The sequence below is a fragment of the Petromyzon marinus genome, chromosome 39 (genome assembly GCF_048934315.1).
Source record: "Petromyzon marinus isolate PM22_M1 ecotype Great Lakes invasive population chromosome 39, UKy_Petmar_22M1.pri1.0, whole genome shotgun sequence".
NCBI classification, from domain to species: Eukaryota; Metazoa; Chordata; class Hyperoartia; order Petromyzontiformes; family Petromyzontidae; genus Petromyzon; species Petromyzon marinus.
Window position 1 is genome coordinate 11569912 of NC_133705.1, and position 13977 is coordinate 11583888.

The 13977-nt window shown below is 44.5% G+C and overlaps 1 long non-coding RNA gene across 1 annotated transcript; it reads right to left on the minus strand.

Annotated features, from left to right (window-relative positions):
• Nucleotides 1-7262: 7262 nt before the first annotated feature.
• Nucleotides 7263-9865, minus strand: LOC142930484 (uncharacterized). The gene is made up of 2 exons (XR_012946409.1): nt 9692-9865; nt 7263-8085 (listed from the first exon to the last, which is right to left on the minus strand). It is a non-coding gene; the product is annotated as an uncharacterized LOC142930484 (long non-coding RNA).
• Nucleotides 9866-13977: the final 4112 nt, after the last annotated feature.

Below are 13977 nucleotides of genomic sequence, written 5' to 3' on the forward strand. Positions count from 1 at the left end.
TGATTTATGGCCACGGTTAACAGTGGAAAGTAATACTAGAACCGATCCTGCCCACTTCTCCTTCCCCCCCCCACCCCGCTCACCTTCACCAACACTGAACACCGTGGGGGAAGTAAAATCAACCATCGCCAACATGGCGTGGGGGAGGTCTTCATCCAGCAGGGGACTGACAAAGGCGCTGTAAACTATACATTATTTTTATTTAATTATTGCAGTACTCAAAGACTGTCTACATAGTAACTGAGCCAATGCATTTTCAACCCAGCTTGTCTTCAATTTCTATCCTTGTGATGAGGCCAATAGGTCTGTCGTTCTTCAAGTCAAGTTTATATATATCAACGTTGAAGCGAGCAGTGGGTGGGGAACATTGTCCTTACTGAGGACCGAATAGGAGTTTTTGCGGGCCAATACAAAACCCCTACATGAACTTAACAGACTGTTGGGGCAAGTGCTGTTCCCTAGCACCTATGAAGACAAATACGGCATATGAGGGGGTGGGTGGCCAAAACTTCACCCGGCCGCCTCTGTGTCTCCCCAGTGCTGATATTTACACACCGCACCGGGTAACTCATTTGAAGGCTGAGTCGACCTAGGAGATGCCCAGGACCGCTTCAAATATCCGCACTGTTATTGGTCGCGAGTAATCATATAAATTAATACAGCAGTCACTTTTAATAAAATAAACATTTAACAAATTACTTTCTGATCTGGATTCAAAACTGAATTTTGAAGATCACATTAATTATATTGGAAAAAAGACAAAAATAAAAATTGGTTTTCTGTATCGACACAAGCACTGCTTCCCCCCAATGTTCCGTTTGGAATTGATAAAAGCTACCATTCTGCCTCTACTTGACTACTGTGACATCGTGTATAAATCAGCCCCAAGCACTGTACTGAAGAAGCTTGATTCCATCTATCACTCGGCCTTAAGATTTACATTGAACTGCCCATATAGGACTCACCACTGTGATCTCTACATTGGGTCAAACTTAACATATCTTAATGTTCGACGGCTTGTGCACCAGATCTTATTTATTCACGATGAACTTACAAAAAAATCCGCAGACTACCTGCTGGATCTCCTCTCTGTTTCAAAGAACAAATTTGACCTCAGGTCTTCGCTCATTTGCCAGCTTCACCTTCCCTATTGCCGTACAAAAACTCGAGGAAGGGCCTTTGCTATTGATGCCCCCAGAGTCTGGAATGCTATTGCCAATAAACTGCAACTTGAATCTCTACCAATGAGATCTTCTCTCAAAACTGCTCTAGAGGAGTTGTACACCCCTAGCTGCCACTGCTATTCATTGGCGTAAAATAAAATAAAATGTTTCGCTCCGGATGACGCTGCCAAGTATTATGTATTTTGATTTAGCGTGCTGATCTTAAAGGTGCATTGAAAAATTTGATACTCCGACCGATGCTTCTGTTGTTGTGGAGTAACTAATGCAGCCAGCTATGTTTCTAGGGTTTGGTGTTACATGTTATTTATGTAGTTTATTGTAAAAATTCGGTTACAGCCCTTGTGATCACTGTTACGTTGCAATTATAGCTTTATTTTTTGGTGATTAGGAAAACGTTTTTTGGCTTGGACATGTTTGTTTTGTTGCAGTACGGAGTTAGACTGATGGCCTTAATCTAAGTTTTTGTGGTTATTGTTGTTTGACTTGCATCCCACTGGGATTTTTTGCACACAGCGTTGGTGTACGGTGCTTTTTTTTCAAGGATTTTCTGTTTGCACAGTCACATAGTCACTTTAAGATGTTTTTCTTGTTCGTGTTTTTGTTTTTTTGTTTGTTGTGGTTGCACCCGCTTCAAGAGCCGGATGGCTCACAGGGCTATACCAAAATAAACTGAAATATAGAATTATTGTAAAATGGTTAAACCATTACAGTATTATGATTTAAGCCTTAAGACAAATAATTAATGATTTGCCTCAAAACTTTAATTACAGCATATTTCCCTATCGATTTTATTGTAATCATATACAAACATGCAAAATAGTTTTTTTTATCGTGTAAGCTACGGAACTATGTTATTGTGAGTGTTTAAATATACATATCACATATTTAACATGCTTTTATAGACTTTAACAGCTATAAATGCTATATTTATTTCAAAAATATTTTTTATACAGAATTCTTACCAATCATATCGACTTTTGATTCTAGTCATAATTCCGCGTTTTGAGAATTACCTCAACTATATAACTGTTACTATGAATGTTGACATTAGCAACTTTAATCTGTAATGTTATTAAAGATTTACCTCAGAACGCTTGCAGACGCGTTAAACCCTTAATCAAATAACTCTTATGCGTACAAGTGGTGACCGTATCCCACTGCTACTTAATTCCAAGTATAATACATTAAACCAACCCAGTGACCCTTTATTTCACGTACCTGCACGCAAAAAGCGACACTTTGATTTCAGCCCTTTCCACTGGAGCGGAGACGGAGAGACGGAACGAGTTTGACGTGCAAGAGACGGACGCACGCTGGGAGCGAGGGACCGTGAGCGACAACCGGTGGAAGATGCCTTCATCCAGCAGTGGAGAGACAATGGCAGAAGCCGACTGTGACGCGCGACACTCTTCTCCCTGTTGAGCGACGCGGCGTCTCTCGTTCCTCGTCTCTACTCTCAGCAGACACCGACACAGAGGCCGCGAGGCCTTCCCGCGTGCCTACACGCCGCCCACGGGCACGTGGTTATTTTACCTCAGCTGAACAAATATTTGAGGCTAACATTAATTTGTGACGAAGAAACGACAACAATCCGACGAGTGGCAACTCTCCCTGCGCTTGTACTCACGCAAACGTTAACCATAACTGTGAACAAAAGTTGAGTAACTTTCATCGCGGCACAAATCATTATCACGATTGCTCCTATCTCCGAGAATGTCCGTGTCTCCGAGCTCTCGACAAGATGGCGATTCCCGCCAATCTATGCCGCGGCCACTTTCCCTTACGAAGATGCCTGCTCCTGTTTCCCTTGGTGATGCTGCCCCTTGCACTGCCCTATCCAAGATGGCAGGTCCTTTTAATTCTCAGGGGACTTGTTTTCCATTACGAAGATGGCCGTTAGTGCCTCTTCACTGGGGCGTCTCGGGTTCAGCTGGCGCTTTGCATTACCCTTACCAAGATGGCCGTCGCCGCCAAATCTCGTAAAAAGGTCGCCGGTACCGTTTTGTACGATGAAACACAATCCTCGTGAATAAAGAAATTGAGAGGCTACATGACATAGGGAGGTGGAACCACAACGGGGAACTGCAGAGATTAGACTCCCGACCCATGCTGCTGAATGTGAACGTTAAGAGCACCACTGAGTGGACGGAGCCCCGCCCCTACAGCTCGTGGCTGTGACGTGCGGCGTGATCGACGGGCAGCCACGAGGCTGTTGGTTGGGGCAATTAAACACAGGAATGAGATAACAGACAAATAGGGGAGAAATAGCAGTTGGAGTTCTGTTAAGCCTGGAGAGGAGAGGGAGTGGCTGCGTAGTCAAACTTAGACGTTACACCAGTGCTGCGGGGATTATTACATTAAGTGAAGCGATTTGAAGACAGTTTTAAATTAATTTTGCTTAGAGACAAGGACGGTGTCATTTGCAAGAGTAACTTAAGTCACCAAATTTACAAATACAAGAACATAAAGTACAACAATCATCTCGATTGAATATATCGTGAGACAAAGCATGCAAAAGGGCACAATCATAGATCAATATAAACTAAAATACATTTCCTGCAACGAATGTTATCTTGAGATAAATTACTTTTAAAAACAATTCATTATTAACATTCGTTCAATTACAGACATAAAATGAATAGAGGGTGCTTGTTGCACAGGCAACGAGAATCACATTCCCACGGGGCACCATGAGACCTCAGTGCGCTGTGACATCAGTGTGACGTCACCATTATATCACGAATACATAGACCGTGTGACTCCAGTGCAATGACATCACTGTGACGTCACCATTATATCACGATTACATACACAACCATGTGACTCCAGTGCAATGACATCACTGTGATGTCACATCCGCCCACAAATTCAGTTGCTCATCTGGCACCGTGAGGGTCAGACGTGTTCTGGGTTTTCTGTTGCAAATTTTTCAAAAAATCAAATCCAGCCATCATCATCTTGAGGACACGTTTTTGGATGCATTTTTATACTTTGCAACCACATCGCCACAATGTCGAAGGCCAAGAAAAAGGGCTTCATTAAACATCTCAAGAACATCTTCTGTTTCTTCTGCAGTGTTTCAGATGATGAGGTTTATGAGCCAAGCAGCTGTGTTCAGAGCTCTGCAGCAAGCCATGAGACGAGCCCAGTGGCTAGTCATGAGAAGACCGAGGTGGCAAGTCTTGAGGCGAGGCCAGTGGCTAACAATGAGATGGGCCTGGAGACAAGCCGCGAGGTGGACACAGTGGATAACCGTGAGATGAGCCTGGTAGCTAGCCATGAGATAGGCCCAGAGGCAAGCTGCAAGTTGGACCCAGTGGATAACTATGAGATGAGCCCGGTGGCTAGCCATGAGAAGACTGAGGTGGCAAGTCATGAGGCAAGCCTGGTAGATAAACATGAGATGGGCCTAGAAGCAAGCCACAAGGTGGACCCAGAAGATAATTGTGAGATTAGCTTCGTGGCTAGCAATGAGATGAGCCTGGTGGCTAGCCTTGAGACGAGCCCGCTGCCTAGCCAAGAGGCAAGTCAGATGGGTAGCTATGGGCCCAACCCAATAGCGGACAGCGGTTCAAACCGGGTGGCAGACCATGGGCCAAGCCCGGTGGTAGATCGGGAGCCGAGCCAAGATGAAGGGGACAAAGCGAGTCCAATTGCAAGCCACCAAGATATTCGTGCTGCTAGCAACAAGGCTGCTGAATGGAAGGGATGCCAGGTTACAAGCCACCAGGGCAGTCCAGGTTGCGGGAGTGCTCAGTCTGCTGGTCAAGGGCAAGGCGAGGCAGCAAATTGCGGGTTAGGCCAGGCAGCCGCTCAAGTGAGGAGACCAAGACGCCGGGGTGGCCAAGCTGCCCGAAGGAGGAACAGCCAGCATACCGCTCATGGGAGGATGCCGGATGACAGACAGAAGGACGCCATTCCATCGACAGCGTCTGCCATCATCAGGCCCACCTCCCAGAAGCTAGCTGCCCATCCTGTGCCAGAAAAGATTGCCGTGGAAGGTAAGCTTGTACCAAAGTGACTCTGTAACCACTAGCTTGACTTTGGAATTCGCTCTCATGGTATCTTCTCCCAAGTTCTTATAACCTTGCTTAATCCCAAAAAGGTGTTAACGCTTATCTACTATAACTTCCCTGCTGGGTAATTGACGTGTTTGGCATTTGGGACTGCGTTCAGAAACAGTGGATAAAAACACGTCAATGTAGTGCAACTGCAATCTCATAAGCAACTCTGCAGTAGGGATTAGTTCCAGATAAAACGTTTGTCAGATATTTGCACAATGTACTGTGTTATATACTTACGTATAATCGGGATGGCAAAAGTGACACGAAGCCATGAGACACAATTTATGGAGGAAAATCAACGTGATATCCAGGATCCATCGATGCCCGTCGATAACCGTTCATTTCGTGGCAAAATTTGCATAGTCAAAATATTGGACAAGGACCAGGTTTATGCCCTATCCGTTGAATATTGTTACCCTGACCACGTTAACAGAAATTACGTCAAGAAACAGCTCACTGCAAGGTCACCTAGAGTTGAAAAATACATGGTTGTGAAAGGGTTAATAAAGAGCACCGCTAAAACAATATCACAAGTTCTGGCTTCACCACGCAACTTTCGAGCCAGTCTCCAGAGTGCCTCGAGTGTAAAGAGAAAATTTCCTGTATGTTTTGTGCGCAGATAACAACGATAATGGAGCTCCACGACTCGCGCCAGAATCGGGGGAAAACCTGAGCCTCACGTGGCAGTGGAACGCATGCGAGGGTGCTGGCCTTGACAACATGGGGAACACCTGTTTCCTCAATGCCACCCTGCAGTGCCTCACTTACACCGCACCACTGGCAAACTACCTGATCTCCAGGCACCACTCAGGAAGATGTGAGTTCCCAGAACACTTTGAAATACCAAGCTGAAAATAATTGTGTTCTGTGAAGATGTCCTTGCTGTGTGCTGCACCTACAGCTGAGCTGTTTGATCGGTGTTGTACTTATAGCATGTGCCACCTCTGCCTCATTTCACAGGTACATATAATGGATTTTGCATGATGTGCATAATGGAAAGGCACACCATTGCAACATTCAGCTCCAAGGGCAAGGTCATCAAGCCCTTGGAAATCGTCCAAAACCTCAAACGTGAGTTCTGTTCAGTACAACACAATTGTGCACATTGAATTTAGAACATATTCATTGGGTGGCAGAGTGGCGCATTGGTAAAACGTTTCCCTTGTAACCTTGTGTTCAAACCGCTTATGACCTCCATCCATTTACCCACAGGGATCGCCAAACACCTGCAGTTTGGCAAACAGGAGGACGTGCACGAGTTCTTCTGCTACATCGTAGAAGCTCTGCATCTCTCATGCCCAATCAACCACCACAAGTAAGTAGTGCACGTCCTAGGCCACTGGTTCCCAACCTGTTACCAAAAATTCACAACAAAGTTTATAGAATATTATTTAAATAAGCGTTTGGCTGCAAAGTAACGTAGGGTCGAAACAAAAAGGAGTATAACTCTCCCATGAGCGCACTTGGTAAAGATGATGCATCTGGAAGCCACCGAATGTGTGATGTCATTCATTTCCACGTGCAGGCCAGAAGAACATGTGGAGAAGACCTCGGTGATTCACCAGATCTTCACAGGGCAGCTAAAATCGACAGGTGTGTGCCAGCTCCATGTGCAAAATCATCGCTGCAAGTAGCAATCACACCGAGTATGACGACGCATGCTGCACAGTGCAGATGAACCCTGCACTCATACGCATGTACCCAGCAGGACATAAGCAAAACACACAAATACAGAGATCTCCCTGAAGCCTTAACAGAATGCTGGAGCAATTGCTATTAGCAAGTACCTATGTAGGCCCAACAGGGCACATGACAAGGTGGTGTGGCTAGCACCATGCCCGGCCACCTTCGGGTGGCTAGCACCAGTGCTGATGTTACACAATGCACCAGATACTAATTTGAGGCTGAATCGACCGTGAGCGAGGATCGAACTCAGTTCACCAGTGCGCTAACCGCTATATTTCCACTCCCCGCACAATAGAAAAATGCACAAGCACACAGACACAACAACCCATTTGATCAGATACAAACACATTTTATTCGATTCTGCTAATCAGAATGCTAACTTCCTCTAATTGCACGTGTGGATGTGTGCGCGTGCGTTTACTTGTGTTCCACAGTGGAGTGCACGCAGTGTTCCTGCACCTCGGACAGATTCGAAAACTGCCTGGACATCAGTCTTCACATCAACGTGAGAATCGAGGAATTCTTGATTTAATTAAATGGTATCTTTGCTCGTGACGAGTTTCGAATTTAAACGTTGGGATGAATATTTTCTCATTTTCAAGCAACACTTTTGATCTTTTTCGGATCGTGTACATTACACTAGTCGCGTCACTCAAACACATTAAGTTTGCCCATCGTCTGGAATGCTGCACATTGGATGAATCTGAAAATTGGGAGCACGTCCTTAATTACTGTCAACTAATGATAATGCCCTCTTATGTCACACAACAGCCAGTACAACATAAGGACTCACTGTTTTAACGGCTGCAAAATTTGTTTCCAGTGTTCTTTTCAAGCACTCATTTGCCTTCACATCGTTCTATTTGACAGAATTCGCCAGATCTGCTGACTGCTTTTGCAGATTTCACCAAGACAGAGACACTGGACGAATACACTTGCCAAAGGTGAGTATGGCACGACGTCAATGTCACGCGAGTCTGTCTACTTTGTCACGCCAACATATTTGTACAGTTATTCACTGGGCATCTCGGTCATTAAACTGACGCTGCTGCTTTTTGGTGCGCAGGTGCTGTTGCAAGGTGAAGGCCACGAAGAGGATGAGCCTTCACCATCTCCCGAACGTCTTGGCCCTCTCCATCAAGAGATATGACCTGTTTGGAAACAAGATCAATCGGGTAATGTTTGGTTAATATACAAGTTTTTTTTACATTTCTCCTAAAATGTGGCTGCATTTTCTCCAATTTCTCATTGCATGTTTTTGTGCTGCTTCCTTTTTGAGTAATTTCTGTGATTTATTTCGCGTTATTTCTTTTGCCACGGTTTTAACCGAGATCACTCGTACAAATGTGACTTTTCATGTTCTCTCGAGCGCCCACCTGGTTAATCTACCTAAACTGGGCACTATGGCGGTGAAATCTTAAGTCCCTCCCCAAGCATACAGGTCGTGGGTTTGATCCCGATCCTAATGCCTGTATATTTGGAGTTTGCATGTTCTCCCTGTATTCACGTCGGTTTTTCTCCGGGTCCTCCAGTTGCTTCTAGAATATTTGGCTGCTAAAACTATTCACAGTGAAAAGCCACTTTGTTGAGCTATCATTTGTGGCTAGATCGCTTCTGAGAAAGAGCTATATAGTTCAGTCAGCATTACCTGGTAAAGTAAAAAAATAGAACAAAAATTATAATCAATAACTCGACCCTGCATCATTCTTCCCCTCTTCCCTGCCTAACACCATCTCTGTTTCTGCATCACTGCCTCCTTCCCCACCACTGCAGCATTGCCCGTACCCAGAGCACCTGGACGTGCGGCCATTCATGTCGCAGCAGGAGGACGCAGACCCTGTTGTGTACAGGTTATACTCAGTCCTTGTGCACTCCGGGAAATGCAGCACAGAGGGACATTACTACTGTTACAACAAGGTGATGTACTGCATTCATTATAACACAATCACACGCCAATCATTCGTACGCGTAGATCCTTTAAATAATTCGATTCAGTGAATAAAATCAAAACGATTCCTGCTCCTATGAGCCATGAGGTGGTGCTCATCTCCCATTTATAGGCCTCAGCCAGTGGTGAAAATTGTCCTTTGCTGTGACTGAGGGAGAGCGTATGCATAGAACAACCACTGGTGACTTCACCAAAAATGTGTAGTTACTTTATTGACCCTGGATAGATGATGGACCAAGTGAAGTCCCAACCAGGATTTGAACTTTCAAATGTAATTAATGATTTTTATGGGTTATCGGTTCGATTACTCAACTTATAGGACAACACAATAATAGGTGGAATAAGAGGGTCACCTCTGTTCCTCATGTGTCATTTTACGAATATATGGGGAGTTTAGGTGCAATTGGATAATCGTCGTAATTAATCTTCGATGTTGTTTGCATACAGATCTGCGATGGGAGATGGTTCCGGATGGACGACGACTTGGTGACGCCGGTCGACACCAGGGTGGTCATGGAGAAACAGGCATACATCCTCTTCTACATCAGGTGAGTAACCCACGAGTTGTATTTGTGGGTATGCACACAAGTGTGGTCAATGTGGAAGAGTAGACCAAATATCATCCAGAGTTTGTCTACTCGAGGATCCTCTGCCAGCAGTGGCATGAGCAAGAAATTTGAGCCACGCCGTTATCATTATAACTTTAACCTAAGTTGGGCAGGTTGCCTTCCACCTTTGCTGTTAAGGCTCGATCTCTGTTGAGCTCACGGGAAGTTCACCAGGTTGCCCTTTGGGCCAATGAAACTCACGTAGCGGTCGTTCCATGTGCTGTGTGCAGGTCTCCAGAGATGAAGGCCATACCCGTGTGCAGTCAAATCAACGACGGACATGGGAAATGGCATCAAAAGAGGCGGCAGCGACGACCCCCGACCCCGGCGATCAACCGTCATCACTGATGGATGATATCACAAGGGACGTGGTCAAGTTGCTGCCCCTGCCACCACCGCTGCCACCACTGCAAGGGCGATGCACACCGGGTCCTGATGAATACCGCTGATACAACACAGCCCAGCAGCGCCAGCATCACATCCACAAAGAAGATTATTACCATTGTAAATGTGTACATTTTATAATTTTGTGAATACAATACGTACTTTAAAATAAAAAAGTTTGAATCAATTTCTTATTCTTGGGAATGATTCTGTATGTAGTTCGTAAGGCCATGTCCAGATCTAATAGCCAAGGGACATTCATACAGCAACGTGAACCTATGAAATGACTTAAATTTCGATTTAAAGCTTTCGTGACTGCAATGATTCATCTTCTTTGGTTCTTTTGGTAAAGTCACGTAAAATGAGAATAAAATAATAAATTGATAAAATAAAATAACAATAATATTCTCACGACGTTTCGGCCACAACAACGATGGCAGCTATACAAAAATAAAAAGAGATCCCACCAACAGCCTGGTCACCAAATCGAACAAAATCATCTCTGATTCAACAGCATTAATTGATGAGATCAAACAGTTCTCGTTGAAACCCTCTGCTGCCAGACCACCAAGATTATATGGCCTTCCAAAGATACACAAAGAAGAAACACCCCTTCGTCCCATCGTCTCTACTATCAACTCCCCCACCTACAAACTGGCACGTTTTCTTGCTGATATACTGCGACCTTTCACTGGAAAAACCACCTCTGCGGTACTAAATTCTACTCACCTGGTATCGACAATCAAAGGCATTTCCCTGTCCCCAGACGACCTGCTTGTCAGTTTTGATGTGGTGTCCTTGTTCACCAAAGTCCCGGTACCTGACACCATCGCTATCATTGAAGACCTGGTTCATCAAGGACTGCATACTGATGTACCCCCCCTGGTGAGACATTGCTTAACCAACACATACTTCACCTGGAATGGAACTTTCTACAAACAAACTGAGGGCACCCCAATGGGCTCCCCCCTATCTCCGGTTGTAGCCAACGTATTCATGGAAAAATTTGAAACTGACGCCATCCAGACTGCCACTCTACGCCCGACCTTATGGAAGAGGTACGTTGATGACACCTTTGTCATCTGGCCACATGGCCAGCCTGCTCTAGACCAATTCCGCGACCACATCAATTCCATACACCCAGCCATCAGATTTACCATGGAGGTCGAAAAAGATGGCAAACTACCCTTTTTGGATGTCTTAATTAAAAGGAGACATGATGGTTCAATGAGCTACTATGTCTACAGGAAAGCTACCCATACAGATGCTTACTTGAAACCGGATTCCCACCACCATCCATCCCAGAAGAACTCCCTCATCAAGACTCTATACCATAGAGCCCAATGCATTTCCGACCAGGAACACATTACCAGTGAACTCAAGCACGTACACCAGGCTCTCAGGGCTAATGGTTACTCCGACTACACAATCCGCAAAGCCATCACTCCAGTCATGAAGAAGGATCCTCTTGTGGAGCCACTCAAAACCATCACCTTACCCTACATTGCAGGGGTCACTAAAAAGATCTCCAAAATCCTGAATAAACACAAGATCCAGGTCCGATTCAACACAGTACATAAAATCCGTGATTTAGTTCCATCTGTAAAAGATGCTGTTCCAGACATACAGTACCCGGGCGTTTACAAACTAAAGTGCCTCTGTGGTAGTAGCTACATTGGAGAAACCAAACGACATATCTCGGACCGCATCCGCGAACATAAAGCAGACTTGAAACACGGTAGGACGAACTCCTCTGCCGTGGCAGATCACTGTTATAATTCAGTGGGCTCACATGACATTGACTTCTCCAAGACGGAGGTTCTTTGCAAACCAACCGGCTACCATGAGAGATTCGTTCATGAGGCCATTCACATATACAAACACAGAGGCAATTTCAACCGAGAAGATGGATTCTGGCTTAGTAACCATTGGAAAGATGTTTTAAATCATTTCTGTTCTTAATTAATTGTATTTTACGATGACCTTCAGACCGCAGCTCTTTTGCCAGCATTGACTCTTAATACCTCTCACACCACGGTTAATGGTATGGTTTACAACATGGAGTATGATAGCGCCTCGCAGCTGTCTCTCTCCCCCTCCTCTGTTCCGACCATGGATGAACTCGTCCGTCTGAACGGGGCCCATAGCTATCCGTGGTGCTAAAGTTGAGGGTAAGAATCCACCCATTTTTTCGCCATATAGCATTGTGATATATAACGACTTATTATTGGTAGCTTAGCTGATTGGAGAATATAGAGTTTATTGATAACATTAAGGTAATTTATATTTTAGTTTTTTTTATTGGTTGACTATATAGTACTGTGAATAGCTCAGATGTGTAGGCCTTGACTTCAACATAGTCATTTCTGTGACCAGTCACTAGCTAATCACTCAGTTATTTCAATGCTAAATTCGCCTAGTTATTTCAATGCTAAATTCTCCTGTTTGATTTGTACTAAGTGCCTCGGTGAATGTGTATGCTCTGACTTTAACGTAGCTATTTCTGTGACCAGTTACAAGCTAATCACTCAGCTATTTCAATGCTAAATTCTATGCTAATTCCTTTGTCAAGGGGTGCCTCTGCGGATGTGTATGCTTTAACTTAGCTATTTCAATGCTAAATTCTATGCTAATTCCTTTATCAAGGGGTGCCTCTGCGGATGTGTATGCTTTAACTTTTAACATAGCTATTTCTGTGACCAGTCACAAGCTAATCACTCAGCCATTTCAATGCTAAATTATATGCTAATTCCTTTGTCAAGGCGCTTTGTTTCCTCTCACACAGCTTAAAGGTCGTGATCTGAACGTGGCTCTTTCACTCCAGCGCTGTCCTACCAGACAGTCTCGTCCCTTCACCTGATGAAGGCCGCTTGTGTTGTGGCCGAAACGTCGTGAGAATATTATTGTGTTATTTTATTTTATCAATTTATTATTTTATTCTCATTCTACGTGACTTTATGAAATGACTACTGCATTATTTCTGTGTTTAATAAAGTAGTGAATTTTGATGGCTGTTTTGCCATGCAGTTCAGATACCCACTTAATCCACGAGATGGCATCACTTCAGTGGTTGCAAATTCCAAATGTAGGGGCAAAAACAGTGAATTATTTGATAAACATTTGAAATGAGAGGTGTTGTATATGCATGTTGAATTTATTTCGCACCATATGTAGCCGAGTGTATCAAGTAACACACTCATTAGGCGTATTTATCCGAAAGTGTGATTAAACATGCTACCTTACATTGTACCAATTACTGCTCTGGCCCATGGACTAAATAGCTCGATTACAACCGCTACATTTGAATGCATTAATTCCGCACGTAAATATACAATGACCAACGGTGTGTGGCTGCAATACCACAAGAGCTCCATGATAGAGTCAATGAAGCCTACAATCTCAATTTAATTGCCAGCTATGGGGAGCATCACTGGCTCGTGATACCTGAACCGATCCTACCACCCTGCACTCACCAGCGTGATTAAGTATGGCTCAACTCCTAGGAAATGTGTTTTTCGCCACACACTACACTATACATCACACCACATACGCTACACTTGACACCACACTACACTTTCCATCACATTTAATTTATTATACACGCTTTATGCAACACCACCTAAACAACACACAGTACACAATATACACTGTACAACACACTATTCATATTCTAGATTTGAAGCTTTCGTGACTGCAAGGATCCATACTCTTTGGTTCTATTCGGTAAAGTCACGTAGGTAAAAAATAAAATAACAAAAATCACAACGTTTCAGCCACAACACAAGTGGCCTTCATCAGGTGAAGGGACCGTGCTGTCATGAGGACAGCGTTGGAGTGAAAACAGCCAAGCCCAGGTCGCATCCTTTATGCTGTGTGGGAGGAAGCAAAACGCTTTGACAAAGCAATTAGCATAAAAATGAGCATGATGTACGTAGGAGGTGCATGGGCCATGATGGACCAGGAACGGGTGGGGACCATGACGGACCAGCAGCGGGGGGGGGGGGGGGGGGGAGTAGAGTGAGTGGAGTGAGTGAGTGGAGTGAGTGGAGTGAGTGAGTGGAGTGAGTGAGTGGACTGAGTGAGTGGAGTGAGTGAGTGGAGTG